At 39.1% G+C, this 25178-nt stretch overlaps 2 pseudogenes; both read left to right on the plus strand.

Moving 5' to 3' along the window:
* The first annotated feature begins 215 nt into the window (after positions 1-215).
* LOC113904490 lies at positions 216-13557 on the plus strand (annotated as a pseudogene).
* Positions 13558-20798: 7241 nt separating this feature from the next.
* LOC113903925 lies at positions 20799-21746 on the plus strand (annotated as a pseudogene).
* Positions 21747-25178: the final 3432 nt, after the last annotated feature.

Below are 25178 nucleotides of genomic sequence, written 5' to 3' on the forward strand. Positions count from 1 at the left end.
AAGTCATACTGAATAATGTTAATGTTATACATTTGCTATTAACATTTATTTAGAATCTTAAAGTCACTGTTATATTAAACAATCATGGAAAATTATTCTCATAATCTTGCACAGAGCATTTTAAATTGAAGGAATGTGGCTGGAATAATAGTCATAATCAATCTTTGCAGTGCTGAGACCTTACAAAGTATTGTTACAGAGGGTCTGTTGTGGACATGGTCCTTGGGAGGTATCTTTCTTACAAGTTCATCAGGTGGGAATCAGAGAAAGCTATAGTGTGGTGAGAAAACCTAGAGGAAAATAAGGAAAGGTGCATCTTAAACCAAGTGTTCTAATGAAATTCTACAGTGTTTCCATTGTGTGGCTTCCAGAAGAAGGGATTTCTGCATTGTCTTCCCCAATGTGTCCACCAGTTGATAGATGTCCATGCTTGTTTTCACAAACATATCAGGTGTTTGAAATCATAACAATTATTCATAATTCTGATATATAAAAAGGTAAATATCTGTTCTACCATGTCTTACAGCATTTGAATTCATTATTGAAGTATCTAGTTCTAATCTAGTGATTTAAAATTTATGTTACTATTCTTATCTTACTATAGAGGAAAAGTTACTGATTATTGTGATCAGTAATAATCAAGAAATATTCTGCTGTCCCATTTGAAATAGGTGTTTTCCAGCCACTTTTCTTTGGAAGAACTAAAAACTTAATTCAAAATGGCAGAGTATATATTGGATCCATTCTGAAGCCTATAAGCTTTCTCCAGTACTTTCACAGTTCTTATTTTTGTCACCCAAACTCCAAAATCTGCTACAATGGAAAAAAATGAGTTTTCTGTTCAATATTGTTTCAACTATTATCACAAGAAGCATAGCTCATATTTTGTTTTGAAACTTCTGATGAATAATACAATTGGCTATGAAGAATACATTTAAACATTTTCAAAATTAATTCAAGATAAGTGAAAAAGTTTAGTATGTCTTATAGCATAGCTCCAGAATGGGTTGAGAATTTGGAATAACTAGGAATAAGAAAGGAATTGAAAGGAGATACAACAACCAAGAAAATATTATATTAACTGTTTTGCAGAGATGTTACCATTATACAAATTAGCATATAAGTTAATTGTCTCATAGCTCAGGAGGTGAGGCAGGTAAGAAACTGTGGAACCTAAAGACATGTTTTTCTCCAATACATGTAATTGGATTGTATATATTAGGTGTTTTCACACAGCTCAGAGTCACGCAAAGACAATGTCTCCTGAAAACAGCTGATAATAATGAGTTTTATTATTTGAAATAAAGCAAGACCTAATCTGTTTTAGTTCTTTGTTTCTGAAGATCATACACAATGAAAATTATTATTGGCTGTATAATTGACATACAAGTGAACATTAGCATAGAAACACTGTAAACAGAGACCCAGTGAGCTTCGCAACACATTTTCTATTCTCTCCCTATTTCAAAGTTTAGTTTTTACTCTTCTGGATCAACACTGATACTTTGTCCACAGGAACCAAGCAAACCAGAGTGCTAAGGTCACTTTCATTCTCTTGGGCTTCTCAGAATATCCTCAGCTCCAGCTGCCCCAGTTCCTGGTCTTCCTGACCATCTACACAGTCACTCTGCTGGGGAACCTAGGCATGATCCTGATCATGAAGTCCAGTTCCAGGCTCCACACGCCCAGGTACTTCTTTCTCAGCCACTTATCCTTCGTTGATTCCTGTTACTCGACAGTAGTTACACCCAAGCTACTAGAAAACTTGGTTGTGGAAGACAGAACCATCTCCTTCACAGGATGCCTCATACAATTCTTTGTCTGCATATTTGTGGTGACAGAGACATTCCTGTTGGCAGTGACGGCATATGACCGATTCGTGGCCATTTGTAACCCTCTTCTCTATGCTGTTGTGATGTCCCAGAAGCTTTGTTCCTTGTGGTTGTCTGCATTATACTCTTGGAGTATAGCCTGTTCCTTAACATACACATATGTTTTATCAAGGTTATCCTTTTGTGGGACTAAGTTCATAAATAACTTTGTCTGTGAGCACGCAGCCATTGTTGCTGTTTCCTGCTCTGACACTGCATTAACCAGGAGATCATTTTAGTCTCTGCCACATTCAATGAAGTAAGCAGCCTGATGATTATTTGCACCTCCTAAGTTTTCATTTTTATCACTGTCTTAAGGACGCTTCCGACTGGGGGGCGCCACAAATTCTTCTCCACCTGTGCCTCTCACCTGACCACCATTACCATCTTCCACAGGACCATCCTTTTCCTCTGCTGCTGCTGCTAAGTCGCTTCAGTGGTGTCCGACTCTATGCGACCCCATAGACTGGACTATGCAGCCCACCAGGCTCCGCCGTCCCTGGGATTCTCCAGGCAAGAACACTGGAGTGAGTTGCCATTTCCTTCTCCAATACATGAAAGTGAAAAGTGAAAGTGAAGTCGCTCAGTCCTGTCTGACTCTTAGCGACCCCATGGACTGCAGCCCACCAGGCTCCTCCGTCCTTGAGATTTTCCAGGCAAGAGTACTGGAGTGGGGTGCCATTGCCTTCTCCATCCTTTTCCTCTATTGTGTTCCTAACTCCAGAAGTTCATCGCTCATGGTCAAGGTGGCCTCTGTCTTTTACACAGTGGTCATCCCCATGCTGAACCCAGTGATCTACAGCCTCAGGAACAAAGATGTGAAAAAGTCAGTGAAGAAATTAATCAACATTAAATTGTTCTGTGATAGGCCTGAGGCGGCGGCGGAGGCGGCGGCGGCAGCAGCACCGGCCGAGCGAGGGGCGGCGCGGGGGCGCGAGCCGAGCCGCGGCCGCCGGCGCAGACCGAGCGGCGGCGCCCGGGCCGCCGGGGATGGGTTTTTAAGAAAAAATAAATAAATAAATAAATTGTTCTGTGATAAAATGCAAAGCTAGAAAGATTTTTGAGAGTAAGAGTTTCTCAATAGCAAATAGAATCATGAACCTATTTTAACCTTGCAATTGACAGGCCAATTTCTGTTCACTCTTTTATTTTATTAAAGTAACTTTAAAATTACAAATAAAAATAGAAATAAAAGACTACTTCAACTAAAAGTTTGATACAAACATTGAATTGTAATTTTTTGTGTGTATAATATCTGACCTTGTATTTGTCCTGGTTAAATTTCAGTTTAATTCAAGTCATGTGAACTGCAGGACTTTTAAAAGGATCTGAAGAGTTAATGCCTACAGTAAGGAAGTTTACGTCTTAATGTAAAAGTAGTACATTGAGAGCTGCTCAGCGTAAAACTCCAAGTATCTTAAGACTTTATTAATTCCATAAGAAACACTTTGGCTTTGGAAGATTCCCAGGCAAAGACAAATTTGAAATATATCTAACTTAAATAGTTCATAATACTGTATAGTTTAAATATAATTGCTAATATAACCAGATATAAATTATTCTCTATGTGGTAGTGCAAGAAAATGATACAAATGTTGGAGATATAGTGTATACCTATCACTTAAGTTTTTCCATGTACATCATTGTGGTTGTACATTTTAAAATGTATTTATCTATCTCTTTTACTAGAAATTTTACTTAGGTAATTTTTGATTCAATTTAAGTTACAGTATCTTTAAACCAGTTCTCCCATGATAGTATAACAACCAACAAATTAATTATGACTTAGTGTACAGATTTCAGTAAAGCATTGGCTATTTATTCATGAAAAAAGAAACATTTATGAACTCCAGTAGGTTGCAACAGCAGCTATTTTTGAAATAGTGACTTTACTGAGGCAGCTCTGCTGATATGAGGCAGGTCACTTGAGCTTCAGGGCTGAGCTAATGGACCAACTAATCTTCACTCTACAGACCTGTATGTAAATCATCCTCCTTGGACCATTCTTACGTTGGAAGCAATGAAGTCCCTGTTTGGGTCTCATCTATGTTTGGGTCAAAGTAAATAAAAAAAAAAAAAAAGGTTAAACTCAAAGGCAAGGTTTGAAAATTTTTGCTTCTTGTAGAGCTGTTATGTTTTAGGTCAGGGGTATAGGGTGACATGAAGAAGTTGGCTCTGTATTTGTGCATGTGTGATGCGTGCCTTCTCAGTCAGGTCCGACATTGTGATGCCATAGACTGTAACCCCTCACGCTCCTCTGTTCATGGAATTTTCCAGGCAAGAATACTGGAGTGGGTCACCATTTCCTCCTCTAGAGGAACTTCCCAGTACAGGAATTTAATCCAGGCCTCTCAGGATTGAACGAGAGTCTCTGGCATCTCCTTTTTGGCAGGCAGATTCTTTACCACTAGCGCCACCTGGAGAGCCCTGGCTCAATATTCACCAAAGATTAATTAAAACATTTACCTCATCAAAGATATTCTTTCTTGATAATTCCAGGTAATTCTATAGCAAATAGCAGAGAATCCATGACTATGACTGGTTTTACCAAAGGTTTTAATAATTGATGGGTCATTGGATTGCTTTAAGGAAATGACTGAGATTAAACATAAATAAGTCTTGCCTTTCCTATTTGTGTCTTACTAACGGGCTTCCCTAGCTTCCCTGGTGGCTCAGACTGTTAAGTGTCTGACCGCAATGCGGGAGACGTGGGTTCGATCCCTGGGTCAGGAAGATCCCCTGGAGAAGAAAATGGCAACCCACTCCAGTATTCTTGCCTGGAGAATCCCATGGACGGAGGAGCCTGGTGGGCTACAGTCCATGGGGTCGCAAAGAGTCGGACACGACTGAGCAACTTCACTCACTTCACTCAACGGGCTTCCCTGGTGGCTCAGACGGTAAAGTGTCTGACTCCACTGCGGGAGCCCCGGGTTCAATCCCTGAGTCGGGAATATCCCCTGCAGGAAGAAATGGCAACCCACTCCAGTACTCTTGCCTGGAGAATTCTATGGACAGAGGAGCCTGGTGGGCTACAGTCCATGGGTCGCAAAGAGTCGGACACGACTGAGCGACTTCACTTCAATCATGATTAAGGTTTATAAGCAGAAAGTAGGGAGGGGCTATGTGTTGTAGTTATAATTCAACAAATTAAATATTACCTTTCCTTCCATGATTTAGAGCTTTCTATGAAAATTAAATATTTACCATAATGCTTTACACTAAATCATATGTCTTTTATTGTTTAGGAATATGCAGCAAAATTCCCGACCCTCTTTACGCATGGCAATAGAGATAGGAATTTAACTTTTGTTTGTCATCCAAGGGTCATAACCAAATGTTCCTATCCAGTACAGGGAGCCCAGTCTGGTGGTCTCTGATTACTGGGAGGAATGGAATGAGGAGAGGGGAGGGAGCCTAGGAAGGGAGGGGATGCATGTATAATCATGGCTGATTAGCATTGTTGTATGGCAGAAACCAACACAGCATTGCAAAAATTAAAAAAAAAAAATCAGAAACAAAAATAGTGTGCTGTGTATCTGTGTGTAGTTTAATAAAGATCTGTTACTAACACAAAAATGATTTAGAAAATTTGAGAATGCATCATGTAATGTCTGACATATTCAGTAATGTTTTAAGATAACAATTAAAATACACTGTTTTAAATAGCAAATTTGAAGTTACGTAACTTGTAATTTGGTTCTCATTAGATTTTTATATTAAGTAGAAAAGAAAACAAAAGAGAAAAGGATCAAATAGTTGCAAAATCCTTTTAGTATAGATTATTTTTGCTTGGTAAATGCTCTTGAATAGGCAGTTTATTTATAAAAATGCAATGCAAACTCTTTTCCAAAAATTCTTAGGTTGCACTTTCAATCTAAAAGTAAACATTTTAACTACGAAGCTCAATGCATTGATATGTTAGATAACATAGGTTAGTTCACTAATGGTTATATTAAGTAACATTTATGGACTACTGTTTCTATAGATGGATTTATATGCTACTTATCTTTAAAACTTTTGGAGGTAGCAAGTATAAATATAACTTTTCTTCCTTGAAAGACTATGACTAAACGGTTGCTGAGGATACATACAATACTGCTAAGAATTGTACAGTTCAATGTTCACTTCTTTCTGGAGCAATAATTACAAAACCTGGATCTGGTGCATGATGTATACATGCCAATATTAATATGTTGACTAACTAAAGAAGGCAACAGCCGATATACTGATTGATATTGGGCACGTATCTTACTATATTATTCTATTACAAGACATTTTCCTTACATAACTAAAGTCAAAGTGTGTTAGTTGCTCAGTCATGTCCAACAGTTTGTGAGCCCATAGACTGTAACCTGGGCTTCCTTTGGTGGCCTGGTGGCAAAGAATCTCCCTGCTACACAGAGGACACAGGAGACCTGGGTTCGATCCCTGGGTGGAGAAGATCCCCTGGAGGAGGACATGGCAACCCATTCCAGTCTTCTTGCCTGGAGAATCCTATGGACAAAGGAGCCTGGTGGGCTACGGTCCACAGGTATGCAGCGTCATACACAACTGAAGTGACTGAGCATGCATGCATGGACTGTAGCCTGCCAGGCTCCTCTGTCCACGGGATTCTCCAGGCAAGTACACTGGAGTGGGTAGCCATTCTCTTCTCCAGGTGACCTTTCCCCATCCAGGGGTCAAACCCACATCTCCTGCATTTAAGGTAAATTCTTTACCTTCTGAGCCACCAGGGAAGCCCTTACATAAGGGAAATTCAGAATCAAAAAATGTAAAAAGTTTAAAAATATAAAATCTACTAGATTTATTAAGATTATTAAAAGATCTTTTGATTCACATTTATGAAAAGATAGTTTCATAATCTGTGACACCTATCTGCATTCTTGCATATTCTACTAACATAGCATCTCCAATCCTAAACATGGTACTCCTCCAATGTGATCATTACTGTGCAATATCTTGATTCATTTTTTTTCTTTTCATTTTTTAAATCAATTCTTCAATTCTTTAAAAGAAGTATTTTCCTATTATAATGTTCTAGTGAGGTTTATGTTTTCCCAAAGAAATTCAAGCAAGAAGTGGTAATTTGGGGGAAGACTTTCAAAGATGAGTATTTGGACAACATCTTTAGCCTTAAACATAGACCAAGCATCATGTGAATAGAAAATTGGATTCCAATAATCAATGGTCTGTAGTAGTAATATGGTTTATAAATTATCCTTTGTGGATGACTGTAACAGAGTGTTCACCGAAACAAATGTCTTGAAAAATTGGGTGTCAAGTGGGCCTTAGAAAGCGTCACTACAAACAAAGCTAGTGGAAATGATGGAATTCCAGTTGAGCTATTCCAAATCCTGAAAGATGATGCTGTGAAAGTGCTGCACTCAATATGCCAGCAAATTTGGAAAACTCAGCAGTGGCCACAGGACTGGAAAAGGTCAGTTTTCATTCCAATCCCAAAGAAAGGCAATGCCAAAGAATGCTCAAACTACCGCACAATTGCACTCATCTCACATGCTAGTAAAGTAATGCTCAAAATTCCCCAAGCCAGGCTTCAGCAATACGTGAACTGTGAACTTCCTGATGTTCAAGCTGGTTTTAGAAAGGGCGGAGGAACCAGAGATCAAATTGCTAACATCCGCTGGATCATGGAAAAAAGCAAGAGAATTCCAGAAAAACATCTATTTCTGCTTTATTGACTATGCCAAAGCCTTTGACTGCATGGATCACAATAAACTGTGGACAATCCTGAAAGAGATGGGAATACCAGACCACCTGACCTGCCTCTTGAGAAATCTGTTTGCAGGTCAGGAAGCAACAATTAGAACTGAACATGGAACAACAGACTTGTTCCAAATAGGAAAAGGAGTACGTCAAGGCTGTATACTGTCACCCTGCTTATTTAACTTCTATGCAGAGTACATCATGAGAAACTCTGGACTGGAAGAAACACAAGCTGGAATCAAGATTGCCAGGAGAAATATCAGTAACCTCAGATATGCAGATGACACCACCCTTATGGCAGAAAGTGAAGAGGAACTCAAAAGCCTCTTGATGAAAGTGAAAGTGGAGAGTGAAAAAGTTGGCTTAAAGCTCAACATTAAGAAAACGAAGATCATGGCATCCGGTCCCATCACTTCATGGGAAATAGATAGAGAAACAGTGGAAACAGTGTCAGACTTTATTTGGGGGCTCCAAAATCACTGCAGATGGTGACTGCATCCATGAAATTAAAAGATTCTTACTCCTTGGAAGGAAAGTTATGACCAACCTAGATAGCATATTGAAAAGCAGAGACATTACTTTGCCAACAAAGGTCTGTCTAGTCAAGGCTATGGTTTTTCCTGTGGTCATGTATGGATGTGAGAGTTGGACTGTGAAGAAGGCTGAGCACCAAAGAATTGATGCTTTTGAGCTGTGGTATTGGAGAAGACTCTTGAGAGTCCGTTGGACTGCAAGGAGATCCAACCAGTCCATTCTGAAGGAGATCAGCCCTGGGATTTCTTTGGAGGGAATGATGCTGAAGCTGAAACTCTAGTACTTTGGCCACCTCATGAGAAGAGTTGACTCATTGGAAAAGATTCTGATGCTGGGAGGGATTGGGAGCAGGAGGAGAAGGGGACGACAGAGCATGAGATGGCTGGATGGCATCACTGACTCGATGGACGTGAGTCTGGGTGAACTCCGGGAGTTGATGATGGACAGGGAGGCCTGGCATGCTGCAATTCATGGGGTCGCAAAGAGTCGAACATGACTGAGCAACTGAACTGAACTGAACTGATGAAGAATACTGTCATGAAAGTTGTGGTGATCACAGGAAATGGGAGAAAATGAGATATGGGTTCTTTTGATTGTCCTGGGGAGCTTGCAGAAGGAAGTGACAAAATTCTGGGCATCAACACTTTGGCAAATATTACTTTGAAAGAAGTTGAAATATCTTACAGTAGCCCTAAAAGAATCTTCATTTTTATTAAGCCACTAGGAAAGTTCCCTAAATTTCTCAGTGGGAAAACTGTGTGTCAGGGACTATATAGTCCTCAACATCATAAAATAATTTTCTTTATCACATGATCTGTGGCATTCTTCAATATTGTTGGCATTCCAGTCTATTTTGATATTTTCCCCAGTTGCTTGTTGGTGTCTGTTAAGATACAGTCTGATTTTGTATCAGACAAATGAAACACTTCTCCCTTTGAAAAACTTTTTTCAACAATCTGTCTTTAATAAATTAACAACTTATTTTAATATCTCTCTGGCTTAGACTCTTGAACCTCAACATTTCTCCTGACAAATATTGTCCTGTAGTTTAACTTGTCTTTCTTCTGATTTTTATTTTGTTTTTCTTTCTCACTGTACTTGTTGTAGTTGTTTAAAAAATAACAAATTCTGTAAATAAAACTATTTAGTCATTTATTCTTTAAATGAGTATTTGGCACTTACCACTTTCACAAATCTTTAAATCTGAAATAATTGTTTTTTTAACAAAAAAGATGCCATATCACAAATAATTAAGACATCCATTTTTTAAAATGTATTTACATAACACAATCCCAACCTCTCTGTGGGAGCATGCACAATCAGGGCTTCTCTACCTAGAAGCACTGTCAAAGCTTATGAAATTAAGTCTTCAAGCTTTAACTAAACTACATATTGGAGGATAAAAACACTGTTTCGATCCCTGGTCTGGGAAGATCCCACATGTCACGTGGCAACTAAGCCTGTGTATCATGACTACCGAGCCTGTGTTCTGGAGCCATGAGCCAAAAATAAATAAATAAATTTTTTTTAAAAGAAACAAGTTAATATCATATACACAGTTCTTGCTTTAACTAAAACTAGCATGCAATTCTGAACAAAATTTGGAAGAAAGGAATTTAGAATTACAAAGTAATACTCTATAGAATTAATAAACTTGTTGCACTAATTATCTTTGGTCTACATGGACTTCAACTATCTTTATCATTTATATTTGATTTACTGATAAAAGCATACTAAGAAATCTGTAAAATAGCAAAAAAGTAAAATACCAAAAACCTTCTATTTCAAGTGATTCTCTTTTAAAATGCTCCTTTGATTGGATTTATAAGTATATTTGTTGATTCCATCCCTGACAAAGCTTCAGTTGAAATATCAGGCCAACTGCATTGATGTGGTGACAACAGATGCTCAAACAAGTAAGCAGATATTTTCTTTATTTCTTAGCCCTATATTAAAAATAGCTTACACTTATAAATGGGAACCTCAATTAGCTGCTGAGTTATAGGTTGCCCATTTGGCTAAATCTTCCCAAATTAGCTGCACCAGAATTGTCAATCCCTTTGAATAATTTGTGTAATCTTTGTTTTCCAACACCCCTACATATGTGTATATCATTTCCGACACAGGAAACTGTGTGTGTGTGTGTGTGTGTGTGTGTGTGTTCAGTTGTGTCTGACTTTTTGAGACCCCCTAGACTGTAGCCCTCCAGGCTCCTCTGTCCATTGAATTGTCCAGGCAAGAATACTGGAGTGGTTGCAATTTCTTCCTCCAAATAAACTATGTAGTATCATCTTATTGGGTCAATATTTTATATGGCCTTTTTTTTTCTTTCTTGATATGTGACATAAAGGAGTAGGTGCAGCGATCACATGGATGAATTAAAAATATTAGTGCTATGACCTCTGTGACTGTAGTACAGAAATATAGCTGGATCTCTGGGAAACAGTAGAAACAGTGTCAGATTTATTTGGGGGGCTCCAAAATCACTGCAGATGGTGACTGCAGCCATGAAATTAAAAGACACTTACTCCTGGTAAGGAAAGTTATGGCCAACCTAGATAGCATATTGAAAAGCAGAGACATTACTTTGCCAACAAAGGTCCGTCTAGTCAAGGCTATGGTTTTTCCAGTGGTCATGTATGGATGTGAGAGTTGGACTGTGAAGAAAGCCGAAGAAGTGATGCTTTTGAACTGTGGTGTTGGAGAAGACTCTTGAGAGTCCCTTGGATTGCAAGGAGATCCAACCAGCCCATTCTAAAGGAGATCAGCCCTGGGATTTCTTTGGAAGGAATGATGCTAAAGCTGAAACTCCAGTACTTTGGCCAACTAATGCGAAGAGTTGACTCACTGGAAAAGACTCTGATGCTGGGAGGGATTGGGGGTAGGAGGAGAAGGGGACAACAGAGGATGAGATGGCTGCATGGCACCACCGACTCGATGGACATGAGTTTGAGTGAACTCTGGGAATTGGTGATGGACAGTGTTGGGGTTTTTCTCCCCGGGACTTGGAAGCGACGAACCTGAAAGAAGGACACTTGGACAGTCTCTTGCAAGGACTGACAAGTTTATTTCTGCAGTCAAGCTTTTTTATAGAAGCAGGAACAAAGAGCTCAAAGTATGCGGCCAGCAGAGCGCATACGGAGTTAACACATTATCAGTAGAAACATTTCAAGGACAGCGCGCTCTGAATCACTCATGGGCTTCTCCCACAACCCGCTCTCACAAGTAACATCCCTATTTATTATTAACTCTTGGCGCCGAGCATAACCAAAGGCAGGAGATGTCTTTCTATCCGTAGTGCAAAGCCGCGTACTTCTGGCCCTTTCGCCATTTTCCCAAGGACTTTCTCCTTTTACGGCTATTTTGCACTACGCTTCCCAACATATCCTCCTTTTGTTTTTAAATTAAGCACGGCAGCGGCTAGTTGGACTCCATTGTGGGAGGCACGGAGTCTTGAGTAGAGACTTCTGTATCCTATAATCAAGGACAAAAAGAGCAGGGTGATTAATACATATATGAAAATATTGCTTCCTGAAAGCCAAGCTCTAGGGTCTAGAGACAATAGGGTTTTGGTTAAAGTATCATAGAATTGAGTACTATACAATTCCCTAGGTACCCTAACTTGAAAATTAGCAACTTGTTGTTTCAACAAATTGATGTCTAAACTTGAGTTACTTGTGAGATCCTGCAAATGCGCCTTAATCTTATTCCAGGGATATTAAGTGCTATTATAGGGCATGTTAGTCAGACAAAAAGAAGTAAAATTCCAGTGACAGCGTATACGTGTTCAGAAAGCCAGTTGCTGCATTTGATCTCCTAAGCAGATAACTGCAGTTTGTAACTCATTAGTGTTTGTAATTGCTGATCTATTTGAGCTTGTCGAGTCCATAGATCATGAGAGTCTTTGTGCCAAGCAGTGATAAAATCATGCTTTCTATAGAATTATGTAAAGCCATACCAGACAAAGTTCCTACAGTCACAATGGAGATAAGGCTTAAGATGCCTGCAATAATCCACCCAAGGATGTGCTTAGATCGCCTAAACCCAGTTTTCAACAGTACAGAAAGAAATACAGAATCAGTCCAAGGCTCAGTTAAGTTTACGGGAAGCCATAACTCGGATCTTTGTTTAACTAGCACAATGCTAGCATTGTGATATGAAATGGTGTGATTAAGGCAGGTATACAATGCACATGCAGTACAATTGACAATCTTGGCTGATAAGTCAATATCAAAATGCCCTACAATAAACAAGTACGGAAGGTGAACACATGGTTGAATATAGCCAGTATTATTATATAGGAAGGTGTAATTAGAAGGACGAAACACACCCATAGTCCCATAAACACTAGCGAAGTGCTCTAAGGCTGCTGGAATTTTCCAAATGTGCCATTGTTCTGGCCCCACAATGGGGACGACAATCCTGGGTCGTGAGGGTGATAAGCCCCCATTATACCAATTCAGCAATATGTCCTTATCAGTCCAGAAACTTGTCTTGGATTTATGAAAGCCTCCAATGCTTGATCTATTAAACCAGGAGCAATTATGATGTTCCTCCTGCTCTTCAGAACAGTTTACAAACAAACCATGAGGTCCCCAGTCAACAAATATAAATGTATGATTGGTATGATTTTGCTGAATTATAGAAACTTTCCCAAATTGGCCTCGACAGTCAGACCAATGTAACGGTTGTATCTCCTGTGTTCTTCTCCAAGATACAGTATGACATGTAGGTTCCTCTGGTTGAAAAAGCGAGTTTGAATAGTTGGCTATCTGGCCTGGATAATGTCGCTCGGAACCATTAAGTAAGAAAGATGCCACGGCAAACATTCCCAGACGTGAAGCAGTCCCATTGTTGGCAGAGTATGCCCACCACTGTGGGAAGATAGTCATGCAAAGGGGATGAGAACCGAAACAGATAGGCAAGGTTTTGAATCCCAAGGAAACATTGATTGGCTTTCCCTCATCTTCTTCATGGATTGGTCGCTTTGTGGACCAGAGACTTGGAAAATGCATGCTGTCGTTAGTAAAGATCATAGGGGCTTTATCTACCTAATCCACTATGGAGAGAAGTGGTGGGTTGGGTATGTATGCCCAATAAACACACTCTGCACTTACCCCAGAGGAACAGGAAAGAACAGCTAACATTGCCAGAAACAGCTTATCTGGAGTCATAGGAGTTCCAGCACTCTTCAATGTCTGCTCAGCCTGACGAGTCATGTTTTTTCACTTGAACCCATGTCGAGTAAGGATTTAGACGATGGTGTTTCCTCATTGGCTCCTCCAGGGCCATTGACGAGACCCTTTGTGTCAACTTCGTCCCTTCCCGAGTGAGTCCGGTTTTGGGGTCCTTCTCGGTAGTGGACATGGCAAAGGGGAACCCTGATTTCCTCTCCATCTGCAATGACAAGACCATAACCCTTGCCTAGGAGTCGTAAGATTCCTGGCAGCCACTGATTAAATTGTTTATACCATATTGGTGTATTGATTTCTAATTTGCTGTTTTTGTCTTCTGCAAAATGTCTATCTGCACGAGTGTCAGAATTATTTTTTGTTAAATTTAAAAAATTCAGGGAATAAAGAGTTAAAGATAATAGTAATTGAGGGTTCATAGGATAAGAAGTGTATCTCCTCTTCCATATTCCCCCTTTCTGTTTTAGTAAATGAGTTTTTAGGATGCGGTGGGCTCTTTCGATAATGGCTTGCCCCTGAGGATTATAGGGTATTCCTGTAATGTGTGTGACGTTCCATTCTGATAAAAATGAACGAAACGAATGTGAGGCGAATGCAGGTCCATTGTCTGTTTTCAAGACAGAAGGAATCCCCATAACGGGGAAGGTGAGTAAGAGTGCAGAAATGGTGTGTTTGTTGGATTCTGAAGAGACAGGTACTGCCCAGATAAAGCCTGAAAATGTATCAAGTGAGACAAAAAGCAAAGAAAACTTCTTAAGGAGTAGTGAGTGAAATCAGATTGCTAAAGGGAATTAGGTTGTTGCCCCTGGGGATTAACTCCTGAAATCGTAGTTCGTAAGTGCAGAGGGGCACAGACATCACAGGTTTTAATAATATGTCATGTTTCAGTGAGAGGAATATGGTATTTAGAGTGCAATCTGTTAGCATTTGTATGAAGAATAGCATGTTCGTCATTGGCAGATGTAAAAATGGGAGCTATGAGCCTGTCAACAGCATCATTTCCTGCGACCAGAGGGCCAGGTAAACCTGAATGAGCATGTATATGTGCAATAAAGAAAGGTTCCGTACGTGAGCGAATTAAAGCTTGAGTCTGTGAAAAGAGAGTATATAATTCTTCATCTAGGTTGTATAAAAAGGTGGTAACAAAATCAGGAAAAAGGGAAGCAAGGTATTTGGAATCAGTATATACATTGAAGGATAATGGTTGAAGTGACAAAAAAGCATATAAAGCATACAATTCAACTCTTTGTACTGAAGAATAGGTAGTGGGTAATTTCTCTTTGATATCAGGGCCGACAATCCCTGCTATGCCATTCTTGTTGCCATCAATGAAATAGGTGGGTGCATTGGTAATAGGCTGGGATGCAATGATATTAGTTACAATGAATTTAGGACATTGTAGAAAGTCCCACAATTTTCTTTTCAGCAGATGAAATGAGATAACATTCTGAAAATCGCTTAATTCCATTTGCATGGTCAGGTTATACTGTAAGGCAATTTGCAATTCCTTTTTTGTCAAGGGAACGTGTATTGCATATGGATCAAATCCAGTCAAAGTTTGTACATGGCTTCTTCCTGACACAATTAAGTGCCCTATTTTCTCAATATATGATACAATTTTTTTAGACTGTTTAGTGTGTAAATATACCCATTCTATTGGGCTATGCTGAGCTATAATTGCCGTGGGCGAATGTTCAGCAGGGAATATATATAAAGAAACTGGTTGATCATAATCTAGCCGAGTTGAAAAAGATTGTTGAATGCGTTTCTCCACTAAGGCCAGTTCTTCTTTGGCCTCTTTTGTTAGCTGCCTAGGGGTATTAGGGTCGGGGGATCCCTCTAAAATTTTAAATAGATTTTGTAAGGCATAGGTGGGGATGCCAACAGATGGCCGCAGCCAATTAATATCTCCTAGCAATTTTTTAAAATCATTCAGTGTGCGTAGAGATTGCACAGAAATTTGAGTTTTTTGAGGTTTGATTTTAGATTCTTCCATAACATGTCCTAAATAATTAAAGGGTGCTTTCCACTGAATTTTATCTGGCGCAATAAGCAGGCCATGATTTTGAAGAGTAATAGTAACTTCCTTATATAACTGTTGTAAACAGAGTTCAGATTCCATAGAGAGAAGTATATCATCCATATAATGAATTATAAATACAGTAGGATACTTGTCTCTAATGGGTTGTAATAAAACAGATATGAGATATTGGCAAATGGTAGGGGAGTTCATCATTCCCTGAGGTAGCACCTTCCATCAGAATCTTTTAACAGGAGCCATGTGATTTATAGAAGGAACTGAAAAGGCAAAACGTTTTCTATCTTTAGGGTGCAAAGGTATAGTAAAAAAGCAGTCTTGTAAGTCAATAATAACTACAGACCATCCTTTTGGTACCATAGAAGGGGAGGGCAATCCGGGTTGTAAGGGCCCCATAGGTGACATGGTATTATTAACATTTCTTAAATCTATCAACATTCGCCATTTTCCTGACTTCTTTTTTATTACAAAAACAGGGGAATTCCACAGGGAAAATGAAGGTTCTATATGAGCTTTTTGTAATTGTTCATTAATTAATTGCATAAGAGTTGCCAATTTTTCTTTAGTTAGGGGCCACTGAGGTGTCCATACTGGGGTATCAGATTCCCAATCGAGGGGCAGCGGTGTTAACTCAATGGCCCCCAGTAAAAAGGTTCATTTAAAGAAATTGTGGCTTTTGTTTGTTCAAGAAAATCCCGTCCCCATAAATTGATAGGGATATCAGTAATATAGGGTTTAAGATAAGCTACAATTTGATCAGGGCCATACACTTGTAAATAGGATGCACTGAAAAAAGTTTGTGTGGCATCAGCTTCACCCACTCCTAATAGGCTAGAAGGAGCCACAACCTTACCCCAACTGAGGGACCACTCTGCAGCTCTAATGACTGAAATGTCAGCTCCAATATCTAACATGCCTGTGAAATTCTTTCCCCGTATGCATAAAGTAAGCATGGGTTTCTGATGTTCCTTTAATAAGGTGGATAGTGCAGCAGTAGGGTTGGTACTGCCAAAGCCTCCCTGCCGAACTTTATCAGATGCCTTCATTGGTTTAACATATGGCAAAAGTAATAATTGTGCAAAATGTTCCCCTTTTTGTAAGTATGCATTTCCCATTTTCACAACATTTACCATAACATGTATTTCCCCTTCATAATCTTCGTCCACAACACCGGTCAATACCACTAAACCTCTCATTGTGCAGTTATTACGTCCCAAAATCAGTCCCACTGTCCCGGGTGGAATCGGGCCATAATATCCAGTGGGAATTTTGTGAGGGTTGTATAATTCTATTAGTTCCATATCATAAGGACTAGGTGTATCAATGCAAGCACTCTTAGATGTAGCTGCTTGTAGCGTCATAACGCTAGGTCCTCCTTTTGTAGCGGGGCTAGAGGATGGCCCCTTTATCAGTTTCCCTGTTGTTTTTGCTGTGCACCGGGGTTCAAAGTGTTTCCATCCTTATCAAATTTAGAATGACATTCATTCAGCCAATGAAACCCCCTTTATATCTTGGACATACTCCTGGGGGTCTCTTCCTATTAGAAGTAGTATTATTTTTTCTGGCCTGTGTTGGCAGGTGACATTGTTTTTTCATATGGCCGGGCTTCCCACAGTTAAAACATTTGGTATTAGCAGCCTTTTGTACATTAAAGGTTTCCAATGCTGCCAATTTTGCTCTATGGGACATAGACCCGATGTCCCTACATGCTTTCAAATATTCCATAAGAGAGCCAGTCTCTCGAATTGGTCTGAGCACAGATTGACTCATTAGCATTTTCAAAAGCAAGTTGTTTTAAAATAATGTTTTGTAAAGTCACATCCTTAATAGATTTTTCAATTGCATCCTTTAATTTTCCTATAAATTGAGAATATTCCTCCTCATGTCCTTCAATAATCTTAACAAATGAACCATCAGAGTTAGCGCTATCAACCTTTGCCCATGCCCTGCAGGCAGTTTCTTTAATGAAATGTAACATCTCAAGGGTAACATTAGCTAATTGCACCATTACATCAGCCATAGTCCCTGTTCCAGTCAGTATATCATAGGTTAAATTGGCAGGGTTACCACGAGATTGCTGGTCAATCATCAGCTGTTGGGCCTCATCACCAACCAACATTTGCCACTGCAGTAATTGTTGAGGATTTAAAACCATCTTTGCCACTTGAAAAAAATCATATGGCATCCATGGTCAGCCCATCCTCTGAGAAATTCTATACAGTAAGGAGAAGTAGGTCCATACAGAGTACATGCTTTCTTAAAGCTAGACAACATGCTAAAATCTATACCGTCCCAAGAATTTTGACCCTGGACGGGTTGATCAAATTGTATTGGGAAAGTGAAAGCACAAGCAGGCATCTCCCACGGAGGAGTGAAGCGGTTAGTATGAGCAAGGTTAGCAACTGCAGTTACAGATGGAGCAGGAAAAGCCTCAGATTTGGGCTGTCCACTGAACGAAATGACTTCCGCCTTAAGCGTTTTCGGTTTTGGCACATCCTTAATAGATACATCCTCAAGTTGTTTTTCCAGGTGTTGTGTTTGATTGAGCATGACATTCTTGCATTTCAAAGCACCTTGCATGTCTTGTTCATCAAGCTCATATTCATGCATTGTGTCCTTCAATTTGTTCTATGACAGCCCGTATGAGTGACCAGGTAACCCACCACTGAGGCGGAATGCAAACTCCCTGCCGATATGCTCGCAAAACATTATTCTTAACCCTTTTCCATACATCAAGATCAAGAGTCCCCTCCTCCAGGAACCATGGATTATGTTCCACTAGTATATGATAGCATATACTGATCATATGCTATCAGTTCAACTGATCTCTTGAAACATTAACACCGTTTTGTTTCAAAAAATGATGCATTATAGAAATGAAAGGAATTTTACTGCTATGTTGTCCCATCCTGCTTACCTCTTTCTGCAGGGGCTCGTCGCTTTGTTCAGCCTTTCTCTCAAGTCCCTGTTCCTGGCGCCACTTGTTGGGGTTTTTCTCCCCGGGACTTGGAAGCGACGAACCTGAAAGAAGGACACTTGGACAGTCTCTTGCAAGGACTGACAAGTTTATTTCTGCAGTCAAGCTTTTTTATAGAAGCAGGAACAAAGAGCTCAAAGTATGCGGCCAGCAGAGCGCATACGGAGTTAACACATTATCAGTAGAAACATTTCAAGGACAGCGCGCTCTGAATCACTCATGAGCTTCTCCCACAACCCGCTCTCACAAGTAACATCCCTATTTATTATTAACTCTTGGCGCCGAGCATAACCAAAGGCAGGAGATGTCTTTCTATCCGTAGTGCAAAGCCGCGTACTTCTGGCCCTTCGCCATTTTCCCAAGGACTTTCTCCTTTTACGGCTATTTTGCACTACGCTTCCCAACAGACAGGGAGGCCTGGCATGCTGCAATTCATGGGGTCACAAAGAGTCGGACATGACTGAGCGACTGAACTGAACTGATCAGCAGTATCATCAATCAGTCAGTCAGTTCAGTTGCTCAGTCATGTCTGCCTCTTTGTGACCCCATGGGCTGCAGAATGCCAGACTTCTCTGTCCATCACCAACTTCCGGAGCTTACTCAAACTCATGTCCACCTAGTCAGTGATGCCATTCAACCACCTCATCCTCTGTCGGCCCCTTCTCCTCCTGCCTTCAATCTTTCCCTACTTCAGGCTCTTTTCCAATGAGTCAGTTCTTTGCATCAGTTAGCCAAAATATTGGAGCTCCAGCTTCAGCATCAGTCCTTCCAATGAATATTCAGGACTGATTTCCTTTAGGATGGACTGGTTGGATCTCCTTGCTGTCCAAGCTAGGATCATGACACCTAATCAATATCCACTCTAACAACCCATAGCTGATGGTACTCATACTCAGGGCATGAATAATAAGCCTAACTGGCTAAATGCAAAAATATGTATAGTATAATGTTGTGTGTTTTGTGCAGTGTAACGTTAAGTGTGTTTCCATATCAATATATGTAGAGATATGTAAGACTAAAAAGCACATTGTATCAGCCATAATTTGGGTTAGGTTCATTGGAAAATATACTAATGTAATTTTTCATGATTTTAAGAAGTATAGCCTCTGTATGGTCTTCCTAGGTGGCACTAGTGGTAAATAACCCTCCTGCCATTGCAGGAGACATAAAGAGACAGGGGTTCAATTCCTGAGTCAGGAACATCCCCTGGAGGAGAGCATGGCAACCTGCTCCAGTATTCTTGCCTGGCGAATCCCATGGACATAGGAACTTGGTAGGCTACAGTCCATGGGGTCACAAAGAGTCCAACACAACTGAAGCGACTTAGCATGCACAAACACAGCCTCCGTATGGAGGTGAATTATTTTTAAAAGCATCAGCAATAGGTCAATGACAAAAGAAATCATACTGTAAACTACAGAAGAGGAATTTTCCTTTAGTTATTCTGTCTATAGCTCATGACAATAAACTCTGTAAGAATTCTTCAAGGTTTGAGTCCCTAGGGTTAAGTAGTTAGATATAAAGCAAATTAAAACACCATCATGAAGTATAATTTCTAAGTCTGCCTATTGCTCAAAGACATGTTCGTTCTACAATTTCTTGACTGTTGCAAAAATAACAGATTATATTTCTTGCTATAATTATTAACTATATTTTGCAAGAATCATCAACTTTCTGATTAAAGGACTGGAAACACTTAAACAAAAATTTCAATTTTGATACAAAATGTGTATGCAGCATATTAGTGTTAGCAAGGAATCCATCATAGCAATACTCCAAAGATATCTGGCATTTGGTGAGTTGATTTAACCTAGGATCATCCTTTCACTCTGATCTGAGGGATATGGAATCCAGAAGATTTTTGGCAGAGGAGACCTATATGAACTGAAAACAGCAATATACAGGCTAAATTCTACTTTTATTAGTCCCAGGACCATCGTGCATGTGCAGTTATATGTTTAACCCCAGAGAAATTTACTATTATATTTTTCTTTATGTGTTAAAAATCTTTAATCTTTCCCAGGCCAATTCTGCTGTTATCATATGACTGCCATAACCCAATCAATGATTTGTTTAGTTTTTTTTCTTTTTTTAATTTCTTTCTATGTAGCCTGTGTTCTCATGTAATTATATTCTATTTTGGAGACATTTAGTACTCTAAGCATTATACTCATTCAGGAATCATTTATATATAATACCACTACTGAGAAATACTATTCTTTCTTATTTTCCAGATAAAGAAACTGAAGTTCTAAAGGATAAAGCTAATTTCCCATAATCAAATTTACTCAAGTTGTCGAGCAAAGACTTCAGCTGACACTTCAGAACATTCCTGGGTGTACACTGATCACACTGCTTCACTAGCTTAGGTTGAGCAATCTTGAGCTTCTTTCACTCCACCTTCTCGTGTTTCATTGCTCAATTTTAATTCTTCTTTATTTTTATCTTTTAAATCAAGATCCATGGTTCTGAGTGAAGGAAATCAGAGCTCTGTAATCATGTTCATCCTCTTGGGCTTCTCAGAATACCCGCACCTCCTGGCACCCCTTTTCCTGGTGTTCTTGACCACTTACACAGTCACTCTGGTGGAGAACCTTGGCGTAATAGTGATCATAAGGACAAGTCTCAAACTCCACACACCCATGTACTTTTTTCTTAGCCATCTATCCTTTCTGGATATTTGTTCTTCCAGTGTATTTACACCCAAACTCCTAGATATCTTGGTACTGGAAGACAGAGTTATCTCTTTCAAAGGATGCATGGCACAGTTTTTCTTTGGCTGTGCATTTGTGATTACAGAGATGTCCATGCTAGCAGCGACGGCCTATGACCGGTTTGTGGCTGTTTGTAACCCCTGCTCTACACAGCTGCTGTGTCTCCTAAGCTCTGCAGCCTCCTGGTTGCTGGGACTTACACGTGGGGTGGAATGTGTTCCTTGACAATCACATGTTCTCTTTTGGAGCTGTCCTTCTGCCGTTCTATGTCATACATCACTTTGGCTGTGAGTATTCTGCCATCATCTCTGCTTCCTGTTCTGACACCCATTTCAGTCAACTGACGTGTTTCATTTCTACACTCAATGAGGTGTGTGTAGCCTCCTGATTATCTTCACCTCCTACGTTTTCACAGTTGTCACAATCATCAAGATGCCTTCAGCTGCTGGACTCTGAAAAGCCATCTCCACCTGTGCCTCCCACCTGACCGCCATCACCATTTTCCATGGGACTGTCCTGTTCCTTCATTGTGTACCCAACTCCAAAAGCTCATGGCTCCTCGTCAGAGTAGCCACTGTGTTTTTTACTGTCATGATTCCTATGCTGAACCCCCTTATCTATAGCCTTAGGAATAAAGGTGTGAAAGAGACAGTCAGGAGTTTGATAACCATGAAACTGCTTTCTCCCTCAATATAATTCAGAAGTCCAATAGGACTGAAAAATCACTTGAATTAAAGTCAAGCTGTGTATAACTCAAATAAATATGTTTATGTTCATATTATGCCTAATAATTTTCTTATGTATTTCTGATGCTAGTTTACCTTTATTTTAAATAAATATATGATTATGTTTCAAATAAATTGTATGTTGCATTTTACATTTTTTTGATGGTCAGGATGAGCTACAATTATTTCTGAGTTAATATAGAAATAATACATTATGGAAGTCAGAGTGATGAGAAGATATATATTGTTAGAGACTCATTTCTTACGCTACAGTTTATGTTGTGATTTGTAACTGTTGCAAACACAGATGATGACTCTGTTTAGTGTCAGGGTTAAGGTTAGGGTTAGGGTTAAATTTGTACTCAGATTCTCATAACTAACTCTTTTGATTCAGTTCTATAAAATGCAACTTTTAGCTTTTCACAAAACTTTATTTTACTCCAGGTAAAATGAGGACTTTTGAGTTTTCATTATAAAAATATTACCTGATTTTAAGCAAGAAGATCCTGAAAATAATATCTAGTCTCTGTATGCATCACTAATTTTTTGAATACCAGTATAATATAGTTCAATAAAAGGTGTTTAAGATGATACTGAATACTGAGAAAAAGTTAAACGTATTTCTAAGGAGATATAATGATTACCCAGTGATAAAGCCCAAGTTAAGAACTGCTCTATTTTCTCTTCTTCTGACATATATACTCGTTCATGTCTCAGGTTTGCATTCATAATCCAAAGAAGAAGAAATGCTCTTTATCAATAATAAAGTATGAAAAAAATTATAATAGATTAACAGAGATGTTTTTGAATAACTGGGCCTAATCATGAATCTACCTCATTCGGTTTAATAAGTCTTTCTTATATTCCTTTGAAGTACCTGCCATTACCACATATTCTTTATGATAACGTTGAAGTAAATCTCACTATCCATTAGAGCAACTTCTGACATCTTTTCTTCCCTGTAAGTGGATCCTGTTTATCCTTGACCGTTTCATTTTCACACAGACTTCAGTATTTATTTTGTTCATTCTTTTAAACCCTGAGACTCTTAGGGGCTCTAAAATTTACATCACCTGTTCTTTAGCTCTGCGTGTTAAAGCATGCTTGGCGGTAGCCATGCCCTCTCTGCTTCATTCATCTACACTCCTTCGTAATGATAAGATCATATTAGCTGGTTTTTATTTTACCATTGTTTTAATTTATTTATTTTTATTTTTGGCTGTGCTGCCCAGCATGTGAGATCTTAGCTTCCCAACCAGGGATAAAGCCCGTGCTCCCTGCAGTGGAAGCAAAGAATCTTCACCCCTGGAACACCAGGGAAATCCCACCATTGTTTTTATTGATGTGACTTTGCCATTTGATGTATTTCTTATTGTCATTACTATGATTGATTCAGTTTCTGAGGGAAAAGAGAGACAACAAAGCCATGTTATATATTGAGTTTGACATACTGAATTAAAAATAATCCAAACTGTATCTCTTTCTTTACTGATTAGGGGAAAAAATGGGCATAGGTAAAATTATACAGGCATGGCAGATAAGATATATTGTGAAGAATCATTAATAAGAGATTACAAATCTTAGTGAAATAAACACCTTCCTTGAAAAAACATAGCATTCAATCTTATACAATAAAAATAGAAAATCTAGGTAAAGTCTTATCTATTAAAGTATTGAATGTCTGTGTGTACTTGGTCATGTCTGACTCTTTGTGACCCCATGGACTTTAGCCTGCCAGGCTTCTCTGTCCATGGGATTTTCCTGGCAAGAATACTGGAGTGGGTGGCCATGCTCTTCTCCAAGAGATATCCCTGACCCAGGATCGAACCCCCATCTCCTGTGTCTTCTATATTGCAGGTGAATTCTTTACCACTGAGTCACTGGGGAAGCCCAAAGTAATGGAATTTGTTTTCAAAAACTTCCTAACAAAGAAATCCTATGCCCTGTTTATTATGTTGGTGAATTTCTCAAAACATTTAAGAAATATTGTCAATCATGCACAAATCTGTCTAGAGAATAAATTGAGAGGATACTTAATAATGCATTATATTCATTGAGTTTTTAACAATCAATTCAAACAAAGCTATTGTAAGAAATAAATTTATAGATCAATCTTTCTCATGAGGTTAGATAATGAATATTCAAGACAGAATATTAACACACTGAGTTTTATTCCAGAAACTGAAAAGTGGTTTAACAGTCATGAATTAATAGCCACGAATCAACATATTAAAGCAAAAGGGAAGATATATCATTCTTGCAATTTACAGTTCTAGAAAAATAATTTGGTTAAATACAAAACTCCTTCCATTCTGAATGGATGACTTTTCTCAACTCACATTTAATAAAATTGCTATTAGCTATAAGAAACTTTAAGCAATCCTCATATTAACTACTAAAATTACTGTGATTAATTTTAAAATACTTTGGCTGTAATACTATGTATATATCTAAACCTACATCTCCCCAAGAATGTACAAATCCAAAGGCAGTCCCCTAGAGTTTTACTTGAAGAGTTCATATTTCCTTGATGGCTGTGACAAATATTTCTAGTATCCATGTGTTGAATAGAAATTAATCTCTTCCTGATAAGAGTGTGCGTGGCTCAAATGGTAAAGAATCCACCTTCAAGGCAGGAGACCTGGGTTCAGTCCCTAGATTGGGAAGACTCCCTGGAGAAGGGAATGGTCAGCCATTACAGCAGTCTTGCCTGGAGAATTCCATGGACAGAGGAGCCTGGCAGACTACAGTCCATGGGGTCCCAAAGAGTCAGGCATGACTGAGTGGTTAACACTTTCACTTTCTTGTTAGAGTATAGAATGTCAGAAATAGGCTATCATTGTGAAAAATATGGCCTGCTGACCATGAATACTAGAAATGGCTTGCCTTTGGTGTAATTAAGGTATTCAGGGGTTACAGCTTAGCTATCAATAGTTTATTTTTAATCTTCATGCTTGCAGGAGACCTGCGTTCGATCCCTGGGCCGGGAAGATGCCCTGGAGAAGGAAATGGCGACCCACTTCAGTATTCTTGACTGGAGAATTCCATGGACAGAGAAGCCTGGTGGGCTACAGCCCATGGGGTCACAAGAGTTGGACACGACCGAGAGACTAACACACACACATACATGCGTGCATGAATAAGTCTTGCAAATTATACTTTAAAAAGTCATTTCTATTTGCTCACCATTAGAATACAATGATGCAATTGATATTTTTATATATACTCATTTACGCACCACTACTGCATTCAGTTATTATTTTTTCATATTTTGGTTGCAGATTCCTTAGAACTTTCTATATACAGAATCTAGCTGGCAAGTAAAGACAGTTTTACTTTCTACTTTCCAGTAATTATAATTTTCTTTCCTTATTCAGCAAAAAGTTAAAATAAGATGTTGAAT

Source organism: Bos indicus x Bos taurus, chromosome 14 (genome assembly GCF_003369695.1).
Source record: "Bos indicus x Bos taurus breed Angus x Brahman F1 hybrid chromosome 14, Bos_hybrid_MaternalHap_v2.0, whole genome shotgun sequence".
Lineage (NCBI taxonomy): Eukaryota > Metazoa > Chordata > Mammalia > Artiodactyla > Bovidae > Bos > Bos indicus x Bos taurus.